At 50.4% G+C, this 18,146-nt stretch overlaps 1 long non-coding RNA gene across 3 annotated transcripts; it reads right to left on the bottom strand.

Annotated features, from left to right (window-relative positions):
* Nucleotides 1–1,219: 1,219 nt before the first annotated feature.
* LOC107401476 (uncharacterized) lies at nucleotides 1,220–6,663 on the bottom strand. 3 transcript variants are annotated; one of them, XR_006070213.2, is made up of 6 exons: nucleotides 6,017–6,663; nucleotides 4,328–5,901; nucleotides 4,061–4,210; nucleotides 3,629–3,753; nucleotides 1,760–1,975; nucleotides 1,220–1,372 (listed from the first exon to the last, which is right to left on the bottom strand). It is a non-coding gene; the product is annotated as an uncharacterized LOC107401476 (long non-coding RNA). The 3 variants fall into 3 exon arrangements; XR_013049792.1 differs by lacking the exons at nucleotides 4,061–4,210; nucleotides 4,328–5,901; nucleotides 6,017–6,663 and having other exon boundaries at nucleotides 1,864–1,975; nucleotides 3,629–4,052; XR_006070214.2 differs by lacking the exons at nucleotides 4,061–4,210; nucleotides 4,328–5,901; nucleotides 6,017–6,663 and having other exon boundaries at nucleotides 3,629–4,052.
* Between the last annotated feature and the right edge of the window lie 11,483 nt (nucleotides 6,664–18,146).

The raw sequence follows: 18,146 nt of genomic DNA on the forward strand, positions 1-18,146 counted from the left end.
AACTGAGGGACCCGGTTCTCTTCCAGCATGTAAGTTCCAGGGATCCAATCAGGCTGTCAGGCTTGGCAACAAGCATTTTCACCTGCCCAGGCATCTCACTACCACCATCCCCCCCTTTTCATACTTACCTATATATTTATCTTTGTTTCTGTCTTTGTTTGGTTTGGTGGGACTGGGGATTAAACCCAGGACCATTGATATACATTTGTAGTCATTGTTTTTATTCATTTTGAGGTGGATCTTGCTAAATTGCTGTGGTGGTTTAAATAAGAATGGCCCTCACAGACTCATATATTTGAATGCTTAGTCACCAGGGAGTGGAGCTCTTTGATGGGATTAGAAGGATTAAGAGGTGTGGCCTTGGAGGAAGTGTGTCACTGGGGGAGGAGGACAAAGGATGGGGTGGGGGAAAGCTTGGGGTTTCAAAGTCTGTTCCAGGCCCATTCTCACTCTATTTTTCTGCCCTGTGGATCAGGATGTAGTTCTCAACTCCTTCTCCAGCACCACACCTTCGTGCACGCTACCATGCTCCCAGCCATGATGATAATGAACTAAACCTCTGAAGCTGTAAGCAAGCCCTCACTTAACTCTTATTAGCGCTGCTTTGGCCATGGAGTTTCTTCACAGCCATAGAACCGTGACTAAGACAGTTGCTAAGGCTGGCTTCAAACTTAGGGTCCTCCTGCCTGAGCCGAGAGCTGGAATAACAAACATCTATTACACCTCCAAGTGAGAACTCACTTTTACAAGGCAGTCATTCTATCTATTAATCTATTAATCAGTGAATGGATTAAGCCATTCATGAGGATGGAGTCCCCTGCCGAACACTGACACAATAGCAATCAGATTTCAACATGGGTTTCAGAAGGAACAAGCTGTATCCAGACCGCAGCAAACTGAAATGTCCATCGGAGGTGGGGGCATGAACTGTGGTTTTCTTGTACTGTCCAGTTATTCAGAAGTTAAAATGAGTGTGCTTGGAAACACAATACTGGATTAAAAAAAAAAAAAACAAAAAACAAAAAAAAAAACCAGCAAGTTCCCAAACGATAGGGTCACTGTGACATCACTTATGTAAAAATAAAAAGCACTCAGAGTATTGCTAGGTGTAATTTATGGGTAATATGGGGGAGAGCACATGTGTCAGAAAAATACCCACTGATTGCGGGATAGCAGCTGTGTGTTTGGAGAGAGAAAGGGGCACAAAGGGCACCGAAGCAGGTGTTCAAGGTCTTTTATTGTTGTTGTTGTTTGTTTTAAGAATCCGATGCAAATACAGCAAAATGTTAGCTTCTGCCGTTTCTTGGGCAGGGTACGAGGTCCTTGTTCTATTTCTCTTTGTATTTTGCTGTAAGGTTGCAATACTTCAAAACTGAGAGGAAAAAAAGAAAAAGAATAGTACAAAATCCCAGCTGTACTTTACATGCGTTTACATGCACAGCACATGAGAAGGGAAAACCTTCTTAGGACGGACTTCCCTGAGTTCCCAATGAGTGCTCGCAATGTGGGTTTCTTTGCTGCAGAAATGGACACCCAAGGGGGCTTCCACCCACTCCAGCCAATTATCCTATGTCCTTCTGATCTCACGGCTCATAGAAATGGACCCCATTTCCTTCATTCAGATGCGGGGTAAAAATGAGAATACAGGAAGCTGGCTGCCCCAACCACCTCAACAGCTGCGGGAGGCCTCAGTGCCTGGGTTCCAAGCTCCCCCACCCCCCAGCTGCCAGCTGCTTCTCTACCTAGAGGGAAGTCCTACCTAGTTCTTCCTTTAGCTTTTTTCTTTCTCTGTCTTTCCCAGGGTACTGCTGTAGAACCGCATTCCTTAGGCATTCAGCAACTCCCATTTCCAAATGTCAATACCTGGATTCCTTTCTCATGAATCCACCCAAGCTGAAGCCTGGAACGGTGTGAGTGGAGGCTTTTTATGATGTCCCTGGGTTCCACCTTCAGTTCTGGTTGAAGGCATCAGGTGCTGAAAATGGTTGAACAACAGGCTCTCTGAAGACATTTCAAAACTAACCAACCAACCAACCAACCAACCAACCAACCAACAAAACAAAACAAAACAACAACAAAAACAAAACAAACAAACAAACAAAAAACAGGCACCAGACTGAAGCTCCTGCCATTATCCAGTGTGATGCTGAGCTGAAGGTCCCAAAGTGGCCCCTACTTTGAGAACCTCTGCCCGGAAAGACTGAGCCCTGGATTGTTTTAATGGCCCTGCAGCCTTGACATAAAGGTGTTCAAAGAGGGACTTCTTGTTCTCTCAGCAAAGGAGCCATGTCCCAGACCACTAGTCTACAGGCTCTGTTCCCATCCTGAATGCCCTGACCACGCCTCTAAAGGGCACAGCCTTCAGGATGGCTGTGCACTGATCCCAGGATCTCGAAGGGCAGAATCAGATCTGAGATGACTCCTGGCTGGACAAGGCACAGACTCTGGGAAAGAAAGAGGGAAGGGATGAGAAAGGAAGTGGGGGAGAGAAAGAGAAAGGATAAGGAGGGAGGCAAGAGTCCAGAGCAGAGATGCAGTCTAGCTGGGGTCAGCAGCTCCCCAGCACTAAGGGCACAGATGTAAGGAAAGCATCAATGACACCTGTCCAGTCCCCTACATGTGACTTCCAGCTTCGTTCAGGGAGTTCTGTGGTGTTCCCACTGTCACCCCCACCCCAGATGCTGCTGCTGGACCAGGCCACCTTTGGGGCAGCAGAGAGGCTTTGTAGAGTGAAGAGGGGAGGACGGGCTGGCAGGTGGGGCAGGTGAACGGAGCTGCTGACGTCATGTCGGTGTGCAGGGTCATGTGTTATGCTTATGGGAAGCGATAATTCCAGCCGCCTTTGATGTCCCCCACTCCAGCTGGACTTCCGGGAAGCCCTTAGGTCTCTTCACTGCTGCTGATTTCTCCAGCCTCTTTCTCCCAGATTCCGGATCTCAGGGGGTCCTCACACCCACAAACCCATCCCATGTTGTAACAGCTCCCATTCTGATGTTAGCATTGTGCCCTAGTTCTGCTTGCCGGTTAGGAGGGGTGAACCTGGGAGGGAGCCAGTGGTAGCTGAGATGCCCTACACATTCCTCTATACCGATCGTGAGGTCTACAAGAGGAAGGCGATTGGAGCAAAGCCTCTTTATCTGCATGGTCTGCAGGGCCCATATGCCCATATGGATCAGATCCCAGCCTTCAGCTTCCTGGGAAAGGGGCACCCTGCCCAGTGCCCAAGCGGCACCTTGAGCCTCTTGAGAGGGGAAATTAGCCATCTGGAGAGATTTCTCCTGATGCCTCTCCATTTTCCCTCTCCTTCTTGATTTCTCTTGGCCACTCTGCTTATTTGCTTCCTATGCCCAGACGTGATGCTCCACAGGTGGGGGGAGCCCTCCAGGCTCTGCCTCTCCAGCTAGACGGCTATCCCTCCCAGCTCCTTTGGACTCCGGGACTTCGGGAGCTGCAACAGAACAGCGCCCTCTGCCTTCTTCAGGTCTCTCCACCCCCTGCTCCCCGAGAGCGTGGCCACCTTCTCCCCTGTGTCCTCCATACACAGATGGCCACGCAGATCCCACCTCAGAGCTGACATGCATTAGGCCCAGAGCTGGGACCCACGGCCCTGTAAGGAAAGGGTTATTACCTTGTTTTGTGGATGAGGAGACAAGCCCTGGGAGGGCTCGCAGCTGTCCCGAGAGCACACAGCTAGTACAGGAAGACTGGGATCTCTGGCTCCAGATCTGATCGACTCACAAGGCCAGGTTCTTCCTATATACATCGGAATCTGAAATCTTTTCTGAAAGATGCCTTCTAACCGGAACAGCTCCCCGAAGGAACAGAACTGTGACTTGAGATACTCGACTAAGGAGCTAGGGGCAGTCAAATGCCCAGATTGTAGACGCAGAAACCCATTTTGAGGGGGCGATTCGTCCCAGGTGATGAGCGAGCTGTAAACAAGCTCACTGAAGGACGCCTCACATTATCAACCTTCCCCACCTACTGCCACCCCGCCCCAGGCTCTGCGCCCTTCCGGATGGGACTGCTCTGCTTTCCTAATCTGCTGGGAAAGACTCACAAGGGAGGCTGTAAAGGGAACTACCCCACGATGACCGCACGATGCCGCCCATGAGCCATGCACACCGTTGCCACTCGCACGCGGGGGCTGGTAGCCTAGCGAATCTGCTGTGTTTGGGGTCAGAATGGGGAGGTCCGGGAGCATCAGAGCCTGTGGTCACAAGATGAGTCAGCCTTGTAAGGTGGCCCGTCGACGACATGCCTTCTCTGCTGATGTCTGCCTGTCTCCAAGTGGGGCCCCCCCACACCTATGGTTCCCGATTCTGACCTGTGAACTCAGCTCTCTTTCCCGAACCTCCGCAGCGCACTTCCAGCCCCACTCAGGCTCACTTACTGTGAGGTTCCCACACCCGCTCACGTGCCGCCTTAGATTTGCCTCCTGTGGCTTCTGCACGGGGATGGAGCCTTCTGGGGGCTTCATTTCTCAAGATCTGTGGCATTGTTGATAGATAATGAGACTGACGCTGTACCCCTCGCCTTGGGCTGCCCCCCACGCCGCACCTGGATGTAGAGCGTAGAAAGATCCAGATAAGGAAAGGCACCGAGCTGGCCTCCTCTCTACTTGGGGCCTTTCAACCTTGGTGGGATGGGGGAGGAGGGGAATGAGATGGATACCCATGTGGTCACCCCCGACCGGCTGTGACTTCACCACAGCTGCAGAGGCATCCCCAACTCCGTCAAATTGTCATTACCTGTCCTTACCACCTCTGGAAACTGAGGACCCGGTGATTTTAAATCTTTCTATGTTATGTCGGTCCTCTGATCTTTATCTCCACACGGCACTCACCTTTAGATAGTTCCTCTGGATTTTAACTCGGCCCTTGACTATGGACCCTCGTCAACGCACCCAAGTGGCCTCCTCTCAGGACGCTGACAGATTTCCCCCAGGTCGGGCCCTTTACTCCAGCGTGTGCAATCCCCCCTCCTCCCTCTAGAGGGCTCTGAATCAGCGGTAAGGAAAGGTATCCACTCCGTTTTCATGAACAGTCAAGGATTTTATTTGAAGGATTTGTAGTGACTCGAGGGAGGAAGGAGATAGTGGCCACTCAGGCTAAGGGAGGGCAGATGCCAGGCACCTCATCCTGGGCAGAAGCTCATCATCTTCTCTTCGCATGGCTGCTGGGATCAGTCCGATCAACTGTGGTTTCCCCGGTCCCAGGTCTGCACACCGACAGCCAGGCCTGTCTCGGATCTCATGTCTCCTCGATGCACAGGGAGGGTTGGACATACCGAGTGACAGTCCTGCCGGGAGCGCCCACGGTGGCCAGCGACATCCACCCAAGTGGCCTTCTCTGGCCTAGACTGGAGCCACTCAGTGAACACTGCCTACCAGGCAAGGGTTACAGGTAGGAGGTGACTGGGCACAGAAAGCCTTAGGGCAGCAGTTCTCAACCTGTGGGTCACACAGCCCTTTTGGGGGTCACATATCAGATAACCTGCATATCAGATAATTACAATTCATAAAGTGGAAAATTAGTTATGAAATAGCAATGAAACAATTTTATGGTTGGGGGTCACCACAACATGAGTAACTGTACTAAGGGGTCACAGCATTAGGAAGGCTGAGAAGCACAGCTTTAGGGCTTGACCCGTGGTCACCCAGCAACACAAACATTGGGTTTGGTATGACTCACCTGGAACCCTTGGAGGTCTCCCCTGTAGACCACGCCCCCCGTAGATACTTTTTGGGGTAAGGGCTTCCTGACTACTGTCGAGAGAACAGCAAGCCCAGACCGCAAAAAGATCCAAAGGAGGCAGCTGCAGGAGGGCTGCAGGGGGATGCCGGCCCTCCCAGGCCAGGGCTTGCATCAGCAGAAGGGTTCAAGGAAGCAGAGGCGGGACCTGGAGAGAAGGAGAGGGAAGTGGAAGGAGGCAGGGCCCCGGGATGCAGGCGGGCAGGTGACAGGGATCCCAGCTGCACCCACTTCTACCCACCCCATGTCAATCTCATTCTTACCTGCCGGGGCGGGTAGAGAGCAGATGGGTCACGTGCCCTGATGTGCCAGGCAGCTGGAGTCTCTCTCCTCTTCTGCTCTGTGAGGATTTTATGGTCCCCTGCGATGAGTGGGATTCAACCATTGCAAGGATCTTCTGTGTCCTGGATTCTACAGCATCAGCACACCCAATTCCCCCTGTAGACTCACCAAGAGCCTTCCAGAAGATGCCGCCTCTGGACACCTCTGGGCTAAGGCCTGGATTCTGATCAGCTTCAGCAGATACAATGGTATGATGAAGAAAGGTGGAGGCTCCAAGCCAGGCCCCATTTGCACCCTCCCCCCACCTCCATGGTCTTAAACAACTTTGGTGACCCTTGCTCCCGGAATGAAGGTAGGAAAGCTTTCCAGGAAGGAGCCCTGCTCCCCAGTAGCCTGGGTCTTTCCCACTCTACCTGGAGGTCCCTGAGGCCTTAGCCAGGGAGCAGAGAGGTCCCAGCTGGGTGGACATTGAGGGACTGTTGATTGGATGGTTCTGCTTCTCAGCCAAGTCCCAGCTCAGGTCGGCCCATGTTTTGCGTTTCCTGAAGGGAGTCAAGGAAGAGCTGTCTACCTGCCAAAGCAACAGAGCTCATTAGCAGAGGCTGCCTGAAGACACCCGCAGCCCAGCTCAGCCGCTGTCCAGGGTAGGGAAGAGAATGTAGGATGAGACAACCTGGGGCAAACTGCAGAGAAGGGCCTGGCGACAAGCGCGGCTGTAAGGTTCTGAGGGCGCCTTTGTAAGAGAGATCCATGTTGCCTTCCTGTGGGGGGCGGGGAGCTGTGCTCACTCTCGGGAGGAAGAGGAGGGGAATCCTCTCCTACCCTGCTGAGCAGGTGGACCTCCCCTCTGGATGCTCACTTTGGGAGCCCCAAAGCTGGAGGGGACTCCAGGGCCACAGGCATCTCACTGTGGGCTCACTCTCTCGCACAGGCTGGAGAACTGCTGTGGGAGACCCCTGACTCCAGGTGCTGGCAGCTTTGCCTGGTCTACCCCCCCCACTCCCCCCGCCCCCGTTAGCATGGTCCCCGGGAAACCCCTGAATCCTGTTCCCCAGCTCGCTCCTGCCTTCCTTGCCTGGCTGCAGCTTGTGCCAGAACAAGCAGGAGGGAGGCTGGGGAAGGGAGGTCCATGCTTCGGATGGGTTTACACTGAGTCACACGAGCTTGGAATTCAGGCCATCCAGCAGGCTGGTAAGGGCTGTCATGGGAAGGGAGTGTGGCAGCCCCTGCCTCTCTCACATGGACCTTGCCCCTGAGGACACTCTTTGGCATTCACTGTGTCTTCCCCACCCTTTCCACAGCTTCTTCCGATTCTTTATTTCATACGGTCACTCCCCCAGCGCTTGCTACAAGCCTGCACGGTGCTGCAGGCTTTCCCTGTGGGGATGCCCTTGTTCCTATGAGGAAATGAAAATCCAGCTCCAGGGGAAAATCCCCCTGGGTCCTCCCGGGTCTCCTAACTCATTCCTCAGCACATTGCTGGGTCTTCAGAAGCCTCTAGCTCAGCAGTTCTCAACCTGGCAGGTCACAACCCCTTTGGGGGGGGGGTCCCATATCGGATATCCTGCATATCAGATATTTACATTATGATTAATAACAGTAGCAAAATAACATTTATGAAGTAGCAATGAAAAAATTTTTATAGCTAAGGGTCACCACAACATGAGGAACTGTATTAAAGGGTTACAACATTAGGAAGGTTGAGAACCAATGTTCTAGCTGCTTCTCACCACCTCTTCAAGACATGACCTACCACCTTCTCACAAGATCCCTGTTTCTACACTTGCTGTCCAGAGTCCCATCTCCACAAGTGACCAGAGCCACCCTTCAGAGACATCCTTTTAACGGGATAGCTCAGTTGGTAGAGTACTTGCTTAGCGTGCATGAGGCCTGGGGTTTGGCCCTCTGCACTACCGAAACTGGGTGTGATGGGGCACACCTATAACCCTAGGTTGGGAGGCCGGAGGATCAAAACTTCCAGGTGAAGGTGACCTTTAGCTACATAGAGAGTTCAAGGTTGGTTTGGGATATATAAGATCCTTCCTCAAAAACCGAACAAAGCAAGGGGGAAAAAAAACCCAACCAAGTAAAGACCCATCGTATCTCTGCGTAAATCTTTCTTCAGTATCTTTTAATCTCAGTTCCCAATCCCCACCACAGAAGCAACCAATGAGCCCAATCCCACCCACCCCTGCCGCCTCTCTCACCTCACCCCTATCACCTGGCCATTCTTTTCCAGACACACTGGCTTCCTTGCTTTCTGTGACAGTTTCAACTGTGTCTCGGCCTTGGGGTCCTTGAACATGCTGTCCGTTTACCTGGATGATCTATCTTATCCTGCATAGCCTCAGTCCTCCCGAGGTCTCTTCTCAAATGGAGACTTTCTTAAAGAAGCTATGGTGATTAATTGTATGTGTTAACTTGACTGAGACTCAGAGTGTCTAACTATTTGGTCACTGTATTGAATGTGTCTCCAAGGACATTTTTAAAGATGAGATTAACATTTGTATTAATAGGTCCATAAAACAGTTGCCTAATGTGAGTGGGTCTCATCCAATCCTCAAAGGCCTGTAGTGTGGTTTGAGTATAAAATGTCCTCTATGGGCAGAGAGAGAGAGAGAGAGAGAGAGAGAGAGAGAGAGAGAGAGAGAAGGAGAGAGAGAGAAAGAAAGCAGGAGAGGAGAAAAGTATAGCCTTGAATAAGGACCTATGGAGAAGATGGGCTGATATTTAATTGCTCCGCGTATTTGGACCTCAGAGTGCTGGTACAGGAGTGGTGGAGAGCAGGATATGTGGGAGGACAAGGGCTCAGATGGCAAGGCCAGGACACCATTAGTGGAAACAGAGCTCTTGTGTAAACGAGAAAGCTGTGTTCCCATGGCTAGTACCCCTGTCCAAGAACTGGAGACACAGCTTTACTCTGTGCTAGATTAGGGGAGCAGGACCCCACAAGCGGCTCTTCAGAGACAACCGTGACTTCCCTCTCTCCAGCCACATATCAGAGAAGTCCCCAAGTCCTGCCTCCAAAGGCTGCTCAGCTTCCTACTTCCTGCCATCCCAACCCCCACTTATCAGCCCACCTACCCCGACAGTGGCTCTGTACCCTCTAGGAATAAGATGTCACCTTCCCAGTTCCCTCCTGAGACCTGACAAACATGAAACCATGAGCTAGCATGTGGAAAGGGGTTCTCGGTGACCCCCTCCTGCTCCAGCTTCTTTCATACCGGTCAAGCCACTGGTCTAAGTTCTGGAAAGCGCTTTCCTTAGGCCTCTTCCCTGAAGATCATAAGTGGTAGGATAAGCGAGCCCAGTATTTATGCCCTAGCGGGGCAGGGTCTAGGGAGGCTGGCTCTCCCTGTGGCTCCAACACCCAACCATAGCTTTGACTCTTTTGCTTGGCACCTCCTTGCTCAGACAGAAGCTATCCCACGGGAGCACTGTCGCCCTCCAAGCCAGCCCCATGCCCCATCCTTTCTGCCAGTCTCCACTCTTCCCACAGAAACTCTATCACCACCCTCTCTCCTTTTCCTGGTCCATGCCCTCCCTTGTTGCTCCACCAACCCCGCCTGCTTGCAGAAACTTCCCTTGGCTGCTTTAATCCCTTCCTCAGAATCCCAGTAGCAGTGAAATTCATTCATCACCCAACTGCTCACTAGGTAGACATCACCTGAGTGCCTGCACTTGCATGCCCTGTGCTGAACACAGCGGACAGAGAAACGAGCCCCCTGAGACCTTGCCTGCCAGGAGCTTCCAGATGAGAAGGCCAGTGTGGACATTTCTCCCTGGGTGCTGCGGTCACCTCGCACAAAACATTCTGCAGCCGTCTGAGCAACCGCTCCTGGAGCTGGCCCATCCTCCCATTCTGCTCTCTACTCCTACACAAGTAATGATGGGACCAGGCAGGTGTCTGTACGTAAATGGTGGAGGACAGACCCAGTGCTGGAGGAACCCAGGAAGCTGAGACTCTCTAAGATGGATGGGATGAGGGAGGGGAGCCTGGGAAGCTTTTCCAAGGTGGTCTGCGCAGTGTGGGGGAGTGAGAGGTGGTTGGGGACAGGGATGCGGAGACAGAATGGACAGCACAAAGGCTCTCAGAAAGACTTCCACCAAAGCTTGGTGTTCCGGCCAGCAAATGGGTTTGTAGCTCTTCCAGTGAGCCATAGATCATCTCTGAAGGGTTTTGAACAGGAAAGTGAAAAGGGACAGGCTGCTGGTGAGTAATAGCTTCTTAGTAATCTGATGAGCAGCAATGGGGTACAGATTGACCTAGGAAGGTGGGGCAAAGAGAATGGGTTGCAGCAAACTTCAGATATAATAGCCAAGAAAGGACAGGGTACAGATTATCTGCTAGGTGGGGAGAGGGGTCCCCGGGGCAAGGGCAGGGGCCTGCCCCTAGAGAATAATAAGGTGACTAGATCGTATACCATAGGCAATCCAATTTAATAAGGGGATGTTAAGGACCCATGATGTACAGAGATAAGCAATGTCACTGTCAGTTTTCAAGATGCAGGATTTGATAATGAGGATAGTATGTGAAGGGCAAAAGTGACCGGAGGAGGCAGAAATAGAAACTAAAGAAGGGAGGAGGCATGCTGTCTTCGGGGCACGGGTCCCTCACTGTGTTATGGACACTTCCACCACTCCAGGCTGGTTTTCCCAGCGCTGTTCCCCCGCCTAAGATGACAAAGTGTAACAGGACAGCCACGAAGCCTGCATCCCACCCTGAGGAAGGGCCTCAGAGCCATGCCTTAGCCCACACAAGGGGAAGGATGTGCACCATGCAGAGCCTAAGCCCAAGGATTTCACCTAGCTCTGAACACTGTGTGAGTGACCTTGCGTGACTCCATGCTCCTCTAGCAAAGCACTGGCCACACTTAACTATAAAACAGGAATGCTTCTGCCTTCCAAAGAGGAAGTATAGCCGGGCGGTGGTGGCGCACGCCTTTAATCCCAGCACTCGGGAGGCAGAGCCAGGTGGATCTCTGTGAGTTCGAGGCCAGCCTGGGCTACCAAGTGAGTCCCAGGAAAGGTGCAAAGCTACACAGAGAAACCCTGTCTCAAAAAACCAAAAAAAAAAAAAACAAAGAGGAAGTATGTCCATCCCCCAACGGCACACTGCCGCTGCATCTCTACTTTCTTATTCCTTCATTTCTGAAGTCTCAAGGTCAAACTTCCAAATGCCTTTTGAAGCTACCCATTTGTCTCTGGCCACCCCACCCCCACCCCCTACCCTACCCCCGCCCTGCTCTGAGGAAGACCTAGTGCTCTTGGGATCTCTGGGACTAGAGGCCTCCTCCTGGCCCACTCCACAGGAGCCCTGTCTCCCCCCAAATTTAAATGCAAACCTGCTTTTCTTCCTCCACCACCTAAGAAATCCTTAAGTGGTTTCTTGCTACTCTTAAAAGTAAATCACGTCTGATCACCTGCCTTCTCCCCATGCGTCTCCTGTGTCAATCTTCTCCTCTCTCTGGATGTTCCAGCCTTATTGGCATGCCTCCAGCTCCTTGAACACTCCAAGCTCGCCTCGGGGTCTTTGCCCTTGCTGTCCCCTCTGCCGGGGACAATGTCCCTCCCACTTCCCTGGATGACTCCAGCACAGCCTGCAGCGGGGAGCTTAATTATCACTCCCTCTAAGAGACCATCCCAGAGCACCCAAATTAAACTGACCCTGTTAGTCCATCGCCGAGCGCCCTGTGCTTATTCCCTGAGCTTTCCTCTCCTTTTGCAAATATATATGCACGGCAGTGGTTCCTTTGTTGGTGGACTTAATGTCTGTCTGTCCCTCTGGACTAGATCCCCGAGGACAGAAGGCTTGTCTGTCTTATTAGCAGCTGTACACTCAGCACTCATAATTAGTGTTGACAGAATGGAAGAAAAGGTGCATTGAACAAGGAAGGCAAGAAGCAAAGAAGGAAGAGACAGAAAGGGTGGTCTGTGTCTTCGGACCTCCAAAGCAGACCCTCAAAATGGCCGTGCTGGTGACAATGTCCTAAACAGAAGGACTCTGGCCGGTTAACTGAAGCCTAAAGGTCGGTTTCTGTTTACCAGAAAGGGAGATCTCTAAGGCAGTTTCTGTTTACCAGGAACCTCTCTCAATCCCATCCCGGGAAGGTCAACTACTGTGGACAGGGCATCTAGTTCCCAACAGCCTGTGTGAGCTCAAAGACTATCCCCTGCTAACTGTCATAAAATCTGCTTGCTTTTCTGACATTTTACTTCTCTCTGCCCCCTGAACCCTACCCCAAGAAGTAGCCTTGGCAGTTTGATCCCCAACAGACCTTTCTTTCTACCCATGGAGTGATTCAGCTCAGTGGTTTCACTGAGCCCTCCATTGTAGTCTGGTGGCAGGATCTCTGGGTTGAGCTTCTGTGACTATTCTAAGATTTGGGTGGACAGAAAGGGTGGCTGACTGGAGTCTGCAGGGGAATTTGTTCTGAACTGCCCATCCCTCACCACCCTCAAGGACAAACAGCAAGGCATAGGCTCCATCTTCAGAGGTGGGTGCTTTCTGTCCACTACTTCCTGGTCATGTGAAGAGGCAGAAGAGAGGGGATCAGGCAGAGGGGACCTAGGAGTAGTCAGAAATGTGACCAAGAAATCAGCCAGAGAAGGTCGTTGTCAACACAGACAAGCCACTAGACTTCAGACAGGACCATGAGCAGACAGAGAGGCTTTGTGACCTGGGCCTCGGTGTCACAAGTGAGCAAAGCTGGGTAGAGGGGCAGGGCAGAACCTTGTCTCAGCGGCTGCTTTGGACCTGTGTCTTGTTTTGCAAACCAGGCTTCTGCCAATGGGGAGAGAGATTCTCACTGTTCATGGCCCTTGCAAGTGAAGTGGATGCTACAGCAATCAGCCAAAAAGCCCTCTCTTTAAGGGCCACATCTTCCTTTTGTAATTGTGATTAATGGCAAGTGAGTGACCCTCCCCTCCCTGAGAGCTCTGGGAGAGGGTTCTTCCAATGGGCATACAATATTTGTTTGTGCTATGACTGGGATGTGGTTTGTTCCCGCTAAAAGCTCTGTTCAAGTTTGGTGGCTTTGCTGGGAGGAGGGACCTTTAACAGGGATTCATGCCTTTCTCTTGAGACTGGGTGAGGACACTTGAGAGTCCGGTCACAAGGCCGGTCCACCCTCTGTTCCCTCCCAGCCTCCTACACGCTCAGTCACTTGCACTTTCTACCCTACCTCGGGAAACACGTGGCTCTCACCAGAAACTGAAAAGATGGTAGCGTCTTGCTCTTGGCCTTGTAGATCCATGAGCCAGAGTAAATGGATCTTCTTTATAAATGATCTGTCTTCAGACATTCCGTTACGGCAGCACAAATCAGACGAGACACTGTGTAATTTCATTTCGTGATTTCGTCACCTGGTGAGTGACTCATCTTTCTTCAGTTTAGCTTCATGTTTCTTGATTTGTCACCTGCCTGGCAACAAGTTGTTCCTTGTCATTTTCTCTGTGGAGTATTTGTTTTCGTTAGTTCACGTTAAAATAGAAATATTTCTTATTTGAGTGTACCGCGCTAATTTATAGGCCAGTATTTACATTCTTTTTTATCAGCTCAGTAATAATATTTTCCAGACCTATTACAAGTTCTCATTGTCTTCATGGTTTCATTAGCCATAAAATGAAACTAAATAGAGTAACAGTTGTTTAATTTAACATATGAATCTTATTCTTGTTCTGAAAATAATTTAGATAAAAATAACGCTGTGTACACTGACTGGTGATGAATTGAGACAATGCCATTTATAAAACTCCATTCTATTGATATCTTTAGTGCTCCTTTCTTTCTGATGATAATGAAAATCCAACCCCCCACCTCCCGTTCCACCTACTTAAACTCACTTGGGGGAATTGGACTGGGAGGTAGGGGAGGGGCCTCCAATCTTGAAGACTGTCGGTTTTCCCTGGGGCTCTCCACATCAAAAAGGGGGTATGGACATTTTCTCTGGATGTCCTGAGTCCCACGGATAAATGTGTTAGAGGATCTGACTTCAAGAAAAAGACCTTTCTATAAGGTCAATCGCTCCCTCATTTCAAGTACAGATGAGGCCTGTTGGCAGCACCCTCTGAATTCTGAGGGCACTAGAAACCCCAAACTGCACAGCTGGTGACCATGTTGCACCCCGGGAGTGGTCCTGAGGATCCTGCTATTAGGCCTGGAGCGGTCCTCAGAGATGGCCTGCAGCTCTGCAGACAAGTAGCCTAAAGCTTCGAACAAATGCAAACAGAGCTGTGGGAGCTGGAGACCTCGGAGTGGGGGAGTAGGAGCCGAGGGCTTGAGCAGGTTTTTTGTTTTTGTTTTTTGTTTTTTTTTTGTTTTGTTTTGTTTTGTTTTTCGAGACAGGGTTTCCCTGTGTAGCTTTGTGCCTTTCCTGGAACTCACTTGGTAGCCCAGGCTGGCCTCGAACTCACAGAGATCCACCTGCCTCTGCCTCCCGAGTGCTGGGATTAAAGGTGTGTGCCACCACTGCCCGGCTTGAGCAGGTTTTACAGCTCTATTAGGAAGGGGTCTTCTCCGGAGGATTTCACTCTCTAGGCTCCCTGCATTGCGACAAAACTCACAGCAACAGCAACTTGAGGGTCAGCAGCAGGACTCCGTGGGTAAAAGCACTTGCCTCCAAGCCTGACAACCCGAGTTCAGTCCTAAAATCCGCATGGTGGGAGGAGAGAACTGACTTCCAGGAGTTGTCCTCTGACCTCTACGTGCATACCATGCACAAGTGTGCACACACTCACACGTGCAATATATAAATGTAAAAACAAAACAAAACAAAACAAAAACGAGCAAAAAAGCCTCAATGCAATCTAAGGAGGAAAGGGTTGATTTTGGCTCACAGCTAGATGGTACTGTGCACCATGGTAGGGAAGGCTTGGCGGCAGGAGTGTGAGGTGGCTGGACACAGTGAGGCTGTAGACATGAAGGACAGAGAGAAGAAAGCTAGTGATGAGCTCACTTGGTTCTTTCTAGCCAGTCCAGCGCGCTGGCCTGTGAGTGAGGCCACCCATACATAGGGCTCATCTACTGACATCAGCTAACCCAACCTAGAAACTACCTTACATGTATCCCCAGATGTTTCTCTCTTAAGTGATCCTAGACCCTAACAAGATGTCACTCAACATGAACCACCACAGTGACCTCATCCCAGGCTGGTGGAAAGTCCTATGGTGACCACCACTGCTTCCTGGGCTGGGATTCCCAACACGGTAGCAGGCAGGTGCTGAGCAAGACTAACTGGACTCAGAAAGTTCATCTGGACACTCTTCTGCCCTCGGCCTAGGAGCATCCTCTTCACCAGGACCTAGACCAGCACATCCTGGGTGTCCAGATGGGAAGCCATGGCTCTGACTCTACAAAGGTTTCATTTAGACTCGAGGGCCAATGCACAGGTTCCTATAAAGCCTCAGAGACAATCCCTTTGTGGTCCTCTGTGCCCCTTCCCCGTCTTGTCCTGATTGTCATCTCTATGCCTTTTCTCTTCTACCCCCACCTCTGTCTCTATTTTTACTTCCCCCAAACAAACCTCCTGGGGGCAGGGGGACAATAAATAAGGCCACAGAGGGGAAAGGAGGCAAGAAAAGTGAAAGGAAGAGTGTTTTATACCCAATTCCCATCCAGGGCTATAGAATGGGGAGGCCAGGGCTGCCCTGGGAGGGGAGGCTGGAGGAGAGCAAAGCCAGTGTGTACCGCACCAGGCTTTGACACCAGGAAAAGAAACCCGGACTTGCAGGTGTGGTGAGGAGAGTCTGTTTGGCATCAGGAATAATCTTGATGGCTGAGTCAGAACAGAACTGACAAAAGCTGGAGCCAGGCTCACACTGCCAGCCACTAGTCACTGGACCTGAGCAACAAAAGACAGGAAACACCAGTCTCCTATCGTGGGGTAACGGGGTAATGGCAGCCCAGGACTGCAGCTGGTGAGGCAGGGAACCACACAAGGTGAGGCAGGCAGTTCCACTTAGACTTCTACCATGGCACTTTTCAGGTGAATGCAGGGCTACTGGTATGGAGCAAATTGGAGATCAAGATGGCTTGTAGGGATGAATTCTGCCCCTCCCCCATTTTCCTGAAGAAGTTCTAACTCCCAATACCTCTGTACATGACTCCCCTTAGAGATAAGGCCTTTAAGACTAATGATTAGATTAAAATAAGGTTCTTGGAGGGGGCACTATTCCAGTTGTTCTTTAAAAAAAATCATTGTACATATAAACATTGTACATGGTACTGTGTTGCGTAAGGATACATTCACATTACTATGAATTGAGTACAAGCCCTCATGCATCCCCTCTCCTCTTTCTCATGCAGTCCGTGTTCTCTCTGTGTGTGCACGCGCATGTGCGCATGCCAGAGGCTGATGTTAAGTTTCTTCCTCTTGCTTTCTACCCTACTTTTTGAGGCAGAATCTCTCACTGAACCCCAAACTTTCCAACGCAGCAAGACTGGCCAGTCAGCCAGCCCCAGGAATCCTCCTGTCTCTGCCTTCCCAGGGCTGTGATGACAGATGTGCACTGCCTTCCCCAGCTGTTTTATGTGGGGTCTGGAGATCCTCACATGTACGCAGCAAGCACTTAACCAACAGAGCTGCTGCCTCAGCCTACAGTCTGAGGGGGTTTGTTGTTGTTTTAATGATTATGGATACATGATCTGACTGTGTAGCTCTTGCTGGGCTTGAACTCACAGAGATCCGCCTGCCTCTGCCTCATGAGTGCTTACATTAAAGGAATGTGCCACCACACCCAGCGACAACCTGTGTTTTTTTTTTTTTTAATAAGAGAATATTCTATTTGGGAGCTACAGATAAGCACCTGGTTTTCTACCTGAGGGTCCTACAGCAGCCCTGGTGGGTAAGTGGCTGAGGGCTGGGTCGCTATGCAAAGAGAAGACTTCTTAAAGCTGTTGGGATCGGAGAACAGAACAGGGTCACCGCAGTTCATGCAGGAGCTCAGATAAGCCCAGAGGGTGGGGTGAGGTGGGGGATGGGTAGTAAGACCTCCAGCAAGCCTTCTGGAGTGATCCTAGTGGACCTCACCTTCAGAGCAACAACTCTACCCCAGGGCAAATGCTGTACTGTAGGGTCATAGGAAGGAGAGAACTTCCAGCCCTCCAGGATCAGTGACTATCAGAGCAAAATTCAATATATTTTAAAGGAAGAGAGTATAAAATATATTTGCTATTGGACATTATTCACAGTGTCCAGAAGGTCACGACAATATTTTTGACATAAGAAATGGGAATATGGCCGGGCGGTGGTGGCGCACGCCTTTAATCCCAGCACTTGGGAGGCAGAGGCAGGCGGATCTCTGTGAGTTCGAGGCCAGCCTGGTCTCCAAAGCGAGTTCCAGGAAAGGCGCAAAGCTACACAGGGAAACCCTGTCTCAAAAAACCAAAAAAAAAAAAAAAAAAAAAAAAAAGAAATGGGAATATGTAACCCATGGTTAAGAATAATTAACTCACAAGTCCTCAAGTAAGAGAGATGTTAGAATTAGTAAATATAGATGTTCATACAGCTCTTACAAAGTTTAGGGGTTTACAAGTAGAGGATACATACATGCCTGCACACAGAAATTTCCGTAGAAAAATGCTAACTATCCATGAAGATGGTTCAGTGGGCTAAGGCATTGTCCACCAAGTCTGGAAACCTGAGTTCAATTCCCAGGACCCACATGGTGGAAGGAGAGAACCCACTCCCACAAATTGTCTTTTGACCTACACACACACACACACACACACACACACACAACCTTATCAGTATCTTGAAAACTAAAATGGGGGGGGGGGCGGGGCACATTAACACTACTGATTATGGCTGACTTCTCAAAGGAGATAATGAGGAGGAGGCAATGAAACATCTTTTGGGGGTTGAAAACAAACTCCCCTCCCCTTAAATAACCTGTCAACTCCAAATTATATATCTACTGAAGATGTTTTTTCAAAAACAAAGGATTAAACTTTTAGAAATATAAACACCAAGAGAATTCATTCTTAGGCAGATATCCATGTCAACACTGATAAAGGAAGTTCTTTAAGCTGAATGGAATCGATACCAGATAGACATTGAGATCACACAGGAAGAAGAAAGAACACTTGAAGTTAAATACATGGGTAAATGC

The sequence above is a fragment of the Peromyscus maniculatus genome, chromosome 3, assembly GCF_049852395.1.
Source record: "Peromyscus maniculatus bairdii isolate BWxNUB_F1_BW_parent chromosome 3, HU_Pman_BW_mat_3.1, whole genome shotgun sequence".
NCBI classification, from domain to species: domain Eukaryota; kingdom Metazoa; phylum Chordata; class Mammalia; order Rodentia; family Cricetidae; genus Peromyscus; species Peromyscus maniculatus.